The sequence below is a fragment of the Chiloscyllium plagiosum genome, chromosome 2, assembly GCF_004010195.1.
Source record: "Chiloscyllium plagiosum isolate BGI_BamShark_2017 chromosome 2, ASM401019v2, whole genome shotgun sequence".
Lineage (NCBI taxonomy): Eukaryota > Metazoa > Chordata > Chondrichthyes > Orectolobiformes > Hemiscylliidae > Chiloscyllium > Chiloscyllium plagiosum.
The window spans coordinates 25442185-25455276 of NC_057711.1; the positions used below are offsets into that span (position 1 = coordinate 25442185).

The following is a 13092-nucleotide window of genomic DNA, read 5'->3' on the forward strand; positions in this document are numbered from 1 at the left end:
CAAAATGGTGTACACTGTCACAGTTGGCCCTGTCAATGCTATACACCCTTCTTTAATCAAAGCTTTTCTTTTGCTAACTCAAATTATCTACTTTTCTTCTCTCTTTGGAGTTCAAGATGTTTTAATTCCATTTCCCACTATTTGTCTCTTTCCACTTTATCTGCAATCCACCATTTTTCATTTCTCTCTCCTCTAATTCCAATCTTTCCTTTGTTAAATATATTCTAAGTTAATTCGTACTGTGACATCCCAGTTTCAGGCTTCCTTTCTCCCAATGCTAAATGTTCTAGAACCACTTGAATGTTCCCATCCTGACAAGATCCGGCTTTCAATTCTAACATCAATAATCTGCTAATGCCTCGGTTTTGCTTGAGTCAGGGATTTCATGTATTCCAATGTTATATCGTTCGCTTTCAGAAAACTCTTAGCAACATTCAAAACCATCTTCAAATGTTGCACAATAAACTTCCGCACAAAACAATTGCTTTCTGCCTCAGCGGCACTCAAAGATCCTAGCCATGAGGTCCCAATTATTGCTGTGAAACTTGAAAGGATTCAGGATAGTTTTACAAGGATGGTACCAATGTCGAGGATTTCAGCTATAGGGAGAAGCTGAATAGGCTGGGGCTGTTTTCCCTGGAGCATCAGAGGCTGAGGGGTGACATCGTACAGGTTTATAAAATCATGAGAAACATGGATAGGGTGAATCGCCAAGGTCTTTTCCCCAGGTTAGCAAAGTCCAAAACTAGACGGCATAGGTTTTAAGATGAGCAGAGGAAGATTTAAAAGGAACCTTAGGGGCAATTATTTCACACAGAGGGTGGTGTGTGTATGGAATGAGCTACCAGAGGAACTGGTGAAGGCTGATACAAATTAGAACATTTAAAAGGCATCTGGATGGGTACATGAATAGGAAGGGTTTATAGGGATATGCGCCAAATGCTGTCAAATAGGACTAGATTAGGTTAGGATATCTGGTCAGCATGGATTTGTTAGACCAAAGGGTCTCTTTCTATGCTGCATATTTCTATGACTCTATTGTGATCTCATGGTCACATCTGTAATGTAATAATGTCTAGTTGATGTTCATAACTGATAAGTCAGATCTGCAACAGTAATCTGATTGAATAGACCATGAATGGTAAGAAAACAAATAGAGTGTTACCGAGGTGATCTCCTACTAAGACGTAAACACACAATGTTGCAGACTTTGTTTTAACAATAAAACAGAAGTTCATTAACAACAAAAATGAAGACAGGCAAGAAAGAAAAACTCTATTCCCTTACCTACACCTCCAGCGCAACCCAGATCAGTTCCTTTCCAAATCAAAGAAATTCTTAACTTTTTTAATACTTTGAAGTAATTACAATTTCAACTCATCTGCTAAATTATGGATAATTTTTTCTTAATTGTTACCATGCTTCTGACATATCCTGCTCTCAATGCTATACTATGCCTAAGTCAGCTTCAATTTATTTTTTTCTTTTCCACAACTTATGTTATGAATAATAAAAATGTCTTATACCAGTAAATTTATTTTCTTTGGAGTGCTGCTCAGCATATTACTCCACTGAAAAACTTTGCAGCCCTTTAGAATTTGATACATGCTTCTCTCAAATGGCTTCCCAACGCAGCCTGTAAAAAACAGGAGTCTGGGAAATCGACCCCCTCAGCCTTTTGGGTAGTTCCATAGACACCTTTGGCAATTCCCTTTTAATTGGAATTTTGAGTAAAATAGTTTTGAAAAGCTAATTGTTAACACCAAACACGCAGACAAACCCATATGTTTAACTTAGAATTACATGAACCCAAATTTGGAGTAAATCATATTAAAAATACATACATAGCTCGCAGTTTGACAATTGGTTTGTTCATTCAACAAACATTAGGGCATGGTGGCTCAGTGGTTAGCTCTGCTGTCCCACAGCACCAGGGTCCCAGGTTCGATTCTAGCCTCGGGCGATTGTCTGTGTGGAGTTTGCACGTTCTCCCAGTGTCTGCGTGGGTTTCCTCCAGGTGCTCTGGTTTCCTCCCACAGTCCAAAGATGTGCAGGTCAGGTGAATTGGCCATGCTAAATTGCCCAGAGTGTTAGGTGCATTAGTCAGAGGGAAATGGGTCTGGGTGGGTTTCTCTTCAGAGGGTCGGTGTGGATTGGTTGGGCCGAAGGGCCTGTTTCCACATTGTAGAGAATCTAAATAGTTCATCCATTCCTTGAGTGTGCAGCGTCCCTATATTTGGTGAGAGATTGATTGATTAGGAAAGATTCATACAATCCAATTCTGCAAGCATCAGAAATGGAGAAACACCATCTCTGCTCAAAGATTTGGAATGCGAATCACTGAAGCAAATAAATAACCTGGCCATGTTCTGTGAAATAAGGAATGAACTTGTGGAAATTGACAAAAATGCAAATCTCATGCCCTCCAACAATGACAAAACACAAAATAATCATCCACACAAAGCACAAAGACTATCTGTTTCCAAGGCAGTGTGTGAACAATCTTTCTTACCACGGACAATCTCACAATGGAAAAGCTACCAAACGAAACAGTCAGAGACACATCACGTGAAATCGTAAAGCCCCATCTTTAGATTATTTCTGTTTTCATTATCAGGACTATCACCTCAGCTAGTGTCAAGCTAGCTAGCACGACCCAGACAATGCCAGCAGAATATGGCTATTAGTTCGTGATGCTAACACAACTAAAAGAGAAGCAGAAACAATACTCTTTTTCATGGTAGCCATTCATCATTATATTAGGAATTGATGATAAAATGCCATTTGTACCGTGTTGGGTACATTGCTTATTCTAGGTAGGTCAAGCAGCTTTTTTCTTTGCAATCCCAATTATTCACTGCTTCCTGTCACAAATTCCACACACTGTTGTTTTGCAATCAGGTTAACATTTATTCCTACCCACTTCGCAAACTTCATGTTGCCTTGGTTGGTAATGATAACAAACCTCAAGTAAGTATCTGAATGGAGTCATTAAGTTGTGAATGTTTCAGTCTTCCAGGTCCCCAGGACAGATATAGACCGGCTTCGTTGCCTTCATATAACATTGCTACATTGACAGTTTCCTCATTTTCATTGCCATGGAACTTGTGATTTTAAAACTAGTCCACGTAACTGTATAATTTGTTCCATGCTGAGATAAAAGAGAAACTTTGTAAAGTGTGGTCAAAATGACAGTGGCTCTTTCCAAACTGAAAAGCCACAAATAGCGACATAGTATATAAACATTCCCATCTTAAATACCTATTTCAAATCCTCCCTAAAAGTGCAATTTTTAACTATTGTTTCAGATTTCTTGTGTTGCTTGCAGTCTAAAGGATATCAGGCTACAGGATACACTGACAACCTTGTACAGCAGGTATCAACTAGAAGCTGTGAGAGCTGTACTGCTTTACCTGCAAAATAACAATTTAATCTGAACCATCAACATCTTTTCTCCACCAGCACTCTACGCCCCACCAACTCCATCACCCCCAACTACAGCATAAATGCTGCCCTCCACACTTCACTTCAGCTGTGAAGAACAGCAACCTAGACTCAAAACGTTAGCTTGCTCTCTCTCCATGGATGTTGTCTGACCTGCTGTGTTCTCCAGCATTTGTTGTTTTCAGTACAGATTCCAGCATCGGCAGTAATTTTCTCCTAACTTACATTTGTATATCACCTTTAACAGAACGAAACATCTTGAGGCACTCCAGACACCTAGACAAATGAAAATTGACAATGCGCCAAAGAAGGAGATGTTAAGAGAGTTGATAAAAGGGGCGGTATGGTGGCTGCCTCACAACACCAGAAACCTAGAGTTCGATTCCAGCCTTGTGTTACTGTCTGTGTAGAGTTTGCATGTTCTCCCAGTGTTTGCGTGGGTTTCCTCTGGTGCTCTGGTTTCCTGTCACAATCCAGCAATATGCAGGCTCAGTCAATTGGCCATACTAAATTGCCCATAATGTCCAGGGATGTGCAGGCTAGGTGGGTTAGCCATGGGAAATGCAGGGTTACAGGGATAAGATAGGGGGATGGTCTGGATGGGATACTCTTCAGAGGGTTGGTGTGGACTCAAGGGCCTGCTTCCAGACTGTGGGAATTCTAGGTTTAAAAACCTCAATTAGCCATCTTTTAAATAGTGTTTTCAGGGAGAAGTCACAAGAGAGAGGTTAGGAAAAGAAGTTTCCAGATTTCAGAGTCCAGCAGTTGAAGATAAAATGACCAGTGGTGGACTGAACAAAGGTGAGATGCACAAGAGTCCACAGTTAGATAGGTTGAGTTCAGGACTCTTATGGACATACTAGGGCTGAACAGATCAGCAGAAGCTAAAGATCTGCTGACCATGACCAAAAGCAACTGGCAACCCAATTCTAGAGGGATCCCAGAGCAGTATTTTGCTAGAAGTAGCCAGGTAACACGAGGACAACTTGCCCCATCAGTTTGTCCGCATCCTCAACTACATCAGCATCAGTGGTACCTGTGGCTGAAGTTGCCTTAAAGACCAACGGCTTTGTTTGGAAGCTACGGTCAGACTATCAACCTCTAGGTTTTTTTTCCATTCTTTCATGAGACATGGGTGTCATTGGCTAGACCATCATTTGTTGTCCATCTTTAATTACCCCTAAGGTGGTGGCAGTCAGCTGCCATGTTGAGCCACTGCAGTCTATCGGGTTTACATCCGCCAATGTGCTGCAGGGAGGGGAGTTCATGGATTTCAATCACAAAAACAGTGGAGGAACTGTGATATACTTCAAAGTCAGGATAGTGTGCACCTTGGAGAGGAACTTGCAGTTGGTGGTATTTTGATGAGTACTAGTCTTTCTAGGCTGCAGAACTCTCAGATTTGGAAGGTGCAGTCAAAGCAGCCTTAGTGAATTGCTGCAGTGCATCTTATAGATGGCACACACTGCTTCCTCTGTGCAATGATGAGGAATGAATGTTCAAGGGAGTGGATGGCATGCTGATCAAGCAAGCTGCATTATCCTGGATGGTATCAAGCTTAAACCAATCTGCCCCCATTCAGATAAGTAATGGGTATTCCATCACACACCTCACTTCTGTCCTGTTGACAGTAAAAGGCACTGGGGAAACTAGAGGAGAGTTCATTGCTAGCTTCTGATCTGCTTTTGCTGCCACAGTATTCATCTGGCTGGCCCACTCAGTTCAGTTTCTAGACAATGGTCTCCCTACCAAGGGTATTAGTAGTGGTCCAATGCCATTGAACATTAAGAGCAGACTGTTAAGATTCTCTCTCTTCTTACAGATGGTGTAGCACAAATGGTACTTGGGGGCAGAGGTGAAGAGGTCATCGTTCATCAGCAGAGAGTTACACAGCAGCAGGCCATCCCAATGCAGACAATGTGGACATAAATTGGCTCAACTGGCCGCCCAATAGACCAGTGTCCCAATAAAAAGTGCTGCAAGATTACGTTAGGGCCCGGATGTCCTTGGAGAAGGAGCACGCGGTGTCCACCAACACCCTGGAGTTGTTCAGGGAGAGGTGGGCACTGCAGGGAGTGGAGTGCATTATTTCCCCCTTCAAGTCTATTTTGATTTAGTCCCTACCCTCCCCTTCACTGTTAAAAAAAAAAGGTGCTGCTGCTGCTGCTCCTGGCAAAACACCCTGGGCAAGAAGTCCTTCAGAAGGCCTATGCCAGCCATAAAACCAGCCCTCCCTCAATTCTCTGGAGGGCTGAGAAAATTCAGTCCACTTTTATTTTCAAGCAAAACAATAATCCACTCTTCAGGCTTTAAATTCTAAGAACTTGTTTCCCCCTTATATTTATTCCCACAAACATGTCCCAATGAGGTTTTCTTTACAAAATATTTGTGAAGTTCTCCTGACAAAACCTGAGTAAAGAATCAATGGAAACTCACTGCAAAACAGAAGGTAGTGGACTCTCTTGTAAATTTGAACCCAAAAGATATAAATAAAGAAAATATCTGGCTCAAAATAATAAAGGCTACCTGCACACAATTGTGCTATACCTGGAATTCCATAATGCCTAAATTTCCTTGCTCTTTTCCATGAAGTTATCAAACTGTGTGCTCATTATGACGACTTTCCCCAGGCTCAAAAGCTACGAACACAAATGTTTCACTGGTACACTGGTTCAAACCATATGTAAAATTCAACCCAGAATTCCAGCTTCACCAAGAAACAAAATCATTTGTGTGTTTCTCATAGCTGCCTTTGGAGCAATTTCTTTCTCACATCTCGTCAGGAATCACACTTATTCATTGATTTTTCTCCAACATGCATTTTTATGACACCAGTATGAGTCACGTTAAAAGAGTCTACAACTTCACCTTCTCAGACATTCTGTACACAATGAGCTTGAAAACATTAGATTGACAACTTGAATTTCCAGCTTAAATGAGGAATGTACTGTGTGGGAACACAGCTATCTTTGGGCACTAGTGTTTACATTGTTCTCTACCTTTTTATTTCCACTTATAAGTTACACTCGTTAAACAGGAAATTGGAGTGTAAATTCACATACGTAAAAACAGATGCACCACATGTCTCATTTTGGGTACACTTTCCTAACTAAGCCCCCCAGAAGAAATTCCTGTTTCAAACAGCTGTTTCAGCATTTCTCCAGGACGTCTCAACTTTATTCTCAAATATCATCATAGTCATGCCCTGCTGACTCCCCTCAAATCCACCACCCTCCAGGTAAGCAGTAGTCCTCTCCGACACTTCCAATTGCTCCAGTGTCTGCAGATACCAAGGTCGCAGATTCTGGAAATCTGTCTCGATAGCTCTCCAGCCTCACTTTCATCCTTCAAGGGGCTCCGTTAAAACCACTGCTTGCTCACAGCGCCAAGGATCCACAGTCGATTCCAGTCTCGGGCGATTGTCTGTGTGGAGTTTGCACATTCTCCCAGTGTCTGTTTGGGGTTCCGCCTCATTGAGTTCTTTGAGAAGGTGATCAAACAGGTGGATGAGGGTAAAACGGTTGATGTGGTGTATATGGATTTCAGTAAAGCGTTTGATAGGTCTCCCCACAGTAGGCTATTGCAGAAAATACAGACATTGGATTGAGGGTGATTTAGCCATTTAGATTAGAAATTGGATAGCTGCAAGAAGACAGAGGGTGGTGGTTGATGGGAAATGTTCTTCCTGGAGTTCAGTTACTAGTGGTGTACCGCAAGGATCTGTTTTCGGGCCACTGCCGTTTGTCATTTTTATAAATGACCTAGATGAGGGCATAGACGGATGGGTTAGTAAATCTGCAGATGACACTGTAGTTGGTGCAGTCATGGACAGTGTGGAAGGATGTTGCAACTTACAGAAGGACATAGATAAGCTGCAGAGCTGGGCTAAGAGGTGGCAAGTGGAGTTTAATGGAGAAAAGGTATGAGATGAATCATTTTTGAAGGAGTAATATGAATACAGAGTACTGGACTAATGGTAAGATTCTTGGTAGTGTGGATGAGCAGAGAGATCTCGGTGTCCATGTACACAGATCCCTGAAAGTTGTCACTCAGGTTGATAGGGTTGTTAAGGAGGTGTACGATGTGTAAGGTTTCATTGGTAGAGGGATTGAGTTTCAGAGTCATGAGGTCATGTTGCAGCCACAGAGTTCTGGTCACCACATTATAGGAAGGTTGTGGAAGCTTTGGAAAGGGTGCAGAGAAGATTTACTAAGATGCTGACTGGTAAAGAGGGAAGGTTTTATGAGGAAAGACTTGACGTTGTTTTCATTACAGAGAAGAAGGTTAAGAGGTGACTTAATACTGATATACAAGATGATCAGAGCATTAGATAGGGTGGACAATGAGAGCCTTTTTCCTCAGATGGTGATGGCTAGCACGAGGGACAACGCTTTAACGGGTGATAGATATATGACAGATGTCAGAGGTAGTTTCTTTACTCAGAGAGTGATAGGGGTGTAGAATGCCCTGCCTGCAACAGTAGTAGACTGGCCAACTTTAAGGGCATTTAAATGGTCATTGGAAAAATATATGAATGATAATGGAATAGTGTAGGTTAGATGAGCTTCAGATTGGTTTCACCAGTCAGAGCAACATCAAGAACCCAAGGACCTGTACTGCACTGTAATGTATTATGTTTCTCCCACGGTCCAAAGACATGCAGATTAGATAAATTTGCCATGCTAAATTGCCCAATCAGGGGTGTGTGGGTTAGGTGCATTAGTCAGAGTAAATATAGGGGAATGGGTCTGGGTGGATTACTCTTCAGAGGGTTGGTGTGGACTTATTGAGCCAAAGGGCCTATTTCCACATTGTAGGGACTCTACGAATCTTTCTTAGATCAAATACTTAGTCATCCATCCTAATATCGTTTTATGTGGCTTGGAGGCATAATTATAATGTTTCTTTGAAACACCTTAAGTATTTCAGTCTGTCAGAAGCACTATATAAATGCAAATGTCATCCAACACATTTGGAAGCAAGAGGGCAATGAACTGGATGGAGTGGTGCTGGCTGAACCCTGACGACCATGTATCATCTCAACTTGTCCCAACTAAGTCTGAGGCTTGTGGATAGCATTTCCTTTCTGATGCCAAATGAGTCCCTTAAATGCCCCACTTAAGGGCATCATCCAGGATTGCTGATAGAATACCTTCTCCACCTAACAATGATAGACTATGAGAAATAAAAAATACATGGTGGTGAATGTGGTGGACAATTAAACAACTCAATAGAGATAGAGGATCTACAAATATCCCCATCTTCAATGACAGAGGAGCCCAGCACATTCATGCAAACATTAAGGCTGAAGCATTCGCAACAATCTTCGGCCAGAACTGCCATGCAGGTGATCCACTGTGGCATCCTCCAGTGATCCCCAGCATCACAGATACAAGTTTTCAGCTAATTCCATTCACTCCAAGTGATATTAAAAAAAACAGTTGGAGGCACTGGAGACTTGAGCAGAGTGACATCACTGGCATCTACCTGGCAATGTGGCAATTTACCCAAATATCTCCTGTACACAAAAAGCAGGACAAATCCAACTCAGCCAATTACTACCTCATCAGTCTACTCTTGATCATCACTAATGTAATTGAAGGTGCCATCAACAATGCTACCAAGCAGCACCTGCTCAACACTAACCTGCTTAGTGACGCCCAGTTGTGTTCTGCTAGGGCCACTCCTGACATCATTAGAGCTTTGGTTCAAACACAGACTGAAGAGCTAAATACCAGTGGTAAGGTGGGAGTGACCACCCTTGACATCAAGGCTACATTTCACCGAATGTGGAATGAAGGAGCCAGAGGAAAAAACTGGAGTAAATGGGAATTGGGGCAAAAAATCTCCAATGATTGGAGTATTACCTGCCACAAAATAAGCTGCAGTAGCTGTTGAAGATCAATCATCTCAGCTTCAGTACATCCCTACAGGAAAATATTCTTCAGCTGCTTCGTCAATGATCTTCCCTCTATCATAGCATCAAAAGAGAGGATGTTCACTGATGATTGCACAATGTTCAGCACTTTTTGCACCCTAACCCTAGTTGCCCTGGAACTTCTTCAACTAATTGCAATTCTTGAGTATACAGACACCATAAATCTGTTAGAGAGCCACTTCCTATATTTTGACCTATTGACAGTGAAGAAATGGTGACAGACCTTCAGGTTAGTATTACATGTGGCTTGGAGGGAACTTCAATTTGATGTCATTCTCATTCACCTGCTGTGTTTGTGCTTCTAGATAGTAGCAGTCATAGAGTTATACAGCACGGAAAGAAGTGTGTTGGTCCAACTCATTCATGCCAACCACATATCCTAAACTGATCTAGTCCCATTTGCCAGCATTTGGCTCATACCCATTTAAATCCTTCCTGTACACAGACCCATCCAGATGCCTTTTTAATGTTGTAATTGTACCCACCTCCACCACTTCCTCTATAGACAAAAAAAAACTGCAGATGCTGGAATCCAAAGCAGACAGGCAGGAGGCTGGAAGAACACAGCAAGCCGGGCTGCATCAGGAGATGGTACAAGTGGACACTTTGCGTGTAACCCTTCTTCAGGACAGTGTAACCCTACATCTCCACCTCCTGATGCTGCCTGGCTTGCTTTGTTCTTCCAGCCTCCTGCCTGTCCACCACTTCCTCATTCAATATACCCGCCACCCTCTGTGTGAATAAGTTGTCACTCAGGTCCCTTTTAAATCTTTCCTCTCTCACCTTTAACCTATGCCCTCTAGTTTTGGACTCCACTATCATGAGAAAAAGACCTTGGTTATTCACCATATCCATGCCCCTCTACAGGTTTGGAAGACACTGTCTAAGGAGCCTTCTGTGTCTTGTGATTCTGCTCCACAGCAACCTGATGAACGAGCAGTTCTCTAAAAGCTAGGCCTTCCAAATACACCTGTTGGAATAATAACCTGATGTTGTGTGATTTTTAACTAAGGAGATTTAGTTACTGCTTTGCCTCTTGTGGATTGTATACACTGCGATCACTATGCATCATTGGTTGATTGACTGAATGTTTGGAAGTCTTAGAAGCACCCACTATATAGGTTCCAAGATCCTGGACAGACCCGCTGACTACATGGCAGACCTGTAACTAGAGAGAGTGAGACCCGTATTTCCCCTGACTAATGCACCTAAGCTACACATCCCTGAACACGATGGGCAATTTAGCATGGCCAATTCACCTGACCTGCACATCTTTTGAATTGTGGGAGGAAACCAGAGCACCTACAGGACATGTGGAGAATGTGCAAACTCCACAGAGTCAGTCACCCGAGGCTGGAATCGAATCCGGGTCCCTGGCTCTGTGAGGCAGCAGTGCTAACCACTGAGCCATCAAGTATTTTGCAAACACTTATGTACTTGGATTTTAACTGTATTTAACAAAAAAAATCCTCTCCAAGACTGAAGTTTTTTTAAAATTTAAATCTTTAATCCTCAATTATTTTGTGACCATATTAAACACGTATAATTAAACAGGAACAGGCCATTTGGCCTAGGAACTCCATACCAGTGTTTATACTTCACACAAGTTTCCTCCCACTTAAGTTCACTCGATCACGGAATCCTATTTATTTCAACCTCATCTTGTTACTTAGCTTTACCTGAAATGTGTGCGCTACTATTCAGCTCAGCAGTTCCATGTGGTAAGCGCTTTTCTTGGCGCAACCATGTAAATCTAACTCAGCCTCGGCGTTTAGTCCTGACGGGTATTTGCTGATGCCTATCCTGGGCTACTCCACTACACCCTGCAGATATCCAGTCACATTTTCCCAACCCCTTCATAGTCTTAACGACCTCTTTTAAACAGGTCACATCTCACGCCTCTCTTTTTCCTGACGAAGAGCGTTCAACCTTTCCTGATAAACTTTCAAAGCACTTTCTCCAGGGTTTGCTTATCGCCTTTGTAACATGGAGACTCGAATTGTAACACTTTTCTCGGGTCTAACACGAATACAACCTTCGCTGCTTTTGAATCGTATTGCCCCTAAATACTTCAAGTAAAAACATGTTTTTTTCCTCTTTCACTCTGCCATATTTCCCAACGTGTGTGTGTGTGTGGTTTTTTTTAAACACTGTAATTCTCCAATTATGTAACGCAACCGCATCTGTTCACCTTCGCTCGACTGTTTAACAAGGGGAAGGAGACACGCACATTGGCTGCGATCTCCATCAGTCAGCGGGTCGGCACCATCTCATTGTCCGCTCCCTCTGTCAATCACATTCCCTTGTGTCCTATTCGTTCTCGGAAATGTCCATTAAAGCACCAAGCCGCCTTTGACGCGCCCAGAGCTCAGAAGGCGGAAGTGAGTTTATTAAAAAACAGATTAAAACTAATAAAAGCTTGCAAAAAATACAAACTAGCCCCGCATTACTGCAGCCTCAACCCTCTACTTTTTTTTCCACTTTGAAGTCAGGGCAATTGCAGTACGGGTTTCTGCCTTTAATGTCGGTTAAACTGGCAAAGTTGTCCTATAAATACGTCTTGACGCCACTGCAGGATTATCTGAAATTTCCCAAATCGAACTGTCAAGAGTATATCGCTTAACACATTTCCGTTTATAATTTCTTCCCATAATTTAGCAACCTAGCCCTGCTGATGTTTTCCTTAATCCAAAACGTACAAACCCAAATTGCTAGTTCCTCCATATTTTAACACACAGACTGTAAAAGGATTCAAGTTTTCTAACATCGGCAAGAAAGAATCAGACTTGTTTTTAATAGTGCACTTGTTGACCTAAAGTAGCCCGAATGCATTTCAACCCTGCACCCGCCCCCTCCCCCGAAAAAAAATCAAAACCAACAGCATTTTGTAAAAGAAACAAACTGAGTAAATCAAATTGCATGTGTCGGCAAAGATCCAAGTCCGGCATTAACTAAATTACCAACATTTGCAGAGGTGTTTATGGTAAAAACGAAACTAAAACTGCCAAAAAAAAACAGAAAGCTCGGCGCTTAAAAAAAAGTTGGAAACACTTTTAGTTTTCCTTTTGCAGCGCGGTTCGACGCTTTATGTTTCTTTCTTTTTAAGACACAAAATGCTGACATTTCTCATGCACGTAAAAAATGTTGCAATACACAATAAACTACTTCCTGCTTTATGCATTTCGAATCTTTTGACAAAACCTGTTCGTTACCTCCAAATCCCCACTTCCAAAGATAAATGATCCCTGGTGTTTTCAAAGTGGCTGACAGCGGGATGGTCACGTCGAGAAAGGAAAAGGGGGAGGAGGGGGGAAAGAATCACACAGATACGACCAAAGAGGCAAAACCCAAGCCCCCCGTCCTGCCAGTTGCAGAATTAGATCGAAAGTAAAAGAAGGCGGCGAAAGGCTGGAAATTCCATCCCCCCCCTCCCCCCTCGCGATTTGTTTTCGTGTTTGTGCCTTAACAATTTACACCATCGCCTGGGCGGGCCTCACTCGGCCGACTGCGGAAGTCTTCTGCAAACTTCCATTGGTCTGACGGGCTGCATCGGGTTCATCACAAATTCATTTTCAGTTTTCACTTCCCCAGATCGTCAGTCCGGAGGGTGGACTGGGTCCCGGCCCGCTCCGCGTCGGGGGTGGGCGCGGGGTAAGGGCGGGGGATTCTGGTGGCTAGAGATCGGCTGGGGTGGGGGGGATCTGGTGCTC

At 42.7% G+C, this 13092-nt stretch overlaps 1 protein-coding gene and 1 long non-coding RNA gene across 6 annotated transcripts in view; one reads left to right on the plus strand and one right to left on the minus strand.

Annotated features, from left to right (window-relative positions):
• Window positions 1–12829, minus strand: part of irf2 (interferon regulatory factor 2) — a 64833-nt gene extending 52004 nt beyond the window's left edge. For 3 of the 5 annotated variants that reach the window (XM_043705676.1, XM_043705646.1, XM_043705656.1), the window contains exon 1: window positions 12595–12829. The gene's annotated coding sequence lies outside the window, so the exon portion shown is untranslated. Of the gene's footprint in view, window positions 1–9311; window positions 9416–12594 lie in introns of all 5 variants that reach the window. The other 2 variants (XM_043705667.1, XM_043705684.1) reach the window with 2 other exon arrangements.
• Window positions 12830–12864: 35 nt separating this feature from the next.
• LOC122557742 overlaps window positions 12865–13092 on the plus strand; it is a 31968-nt gene continuing 31740 nt past the window's right edge. The window contains exon 1 of the long non-coding RNA XR_006313926.1: window positions 12865–13033. This is a non-coding gene — a long non-coding RNA (uncharacterized LOC122557742). The remainder of the gene's footprint in view (window positions 13034–13092) is intronic.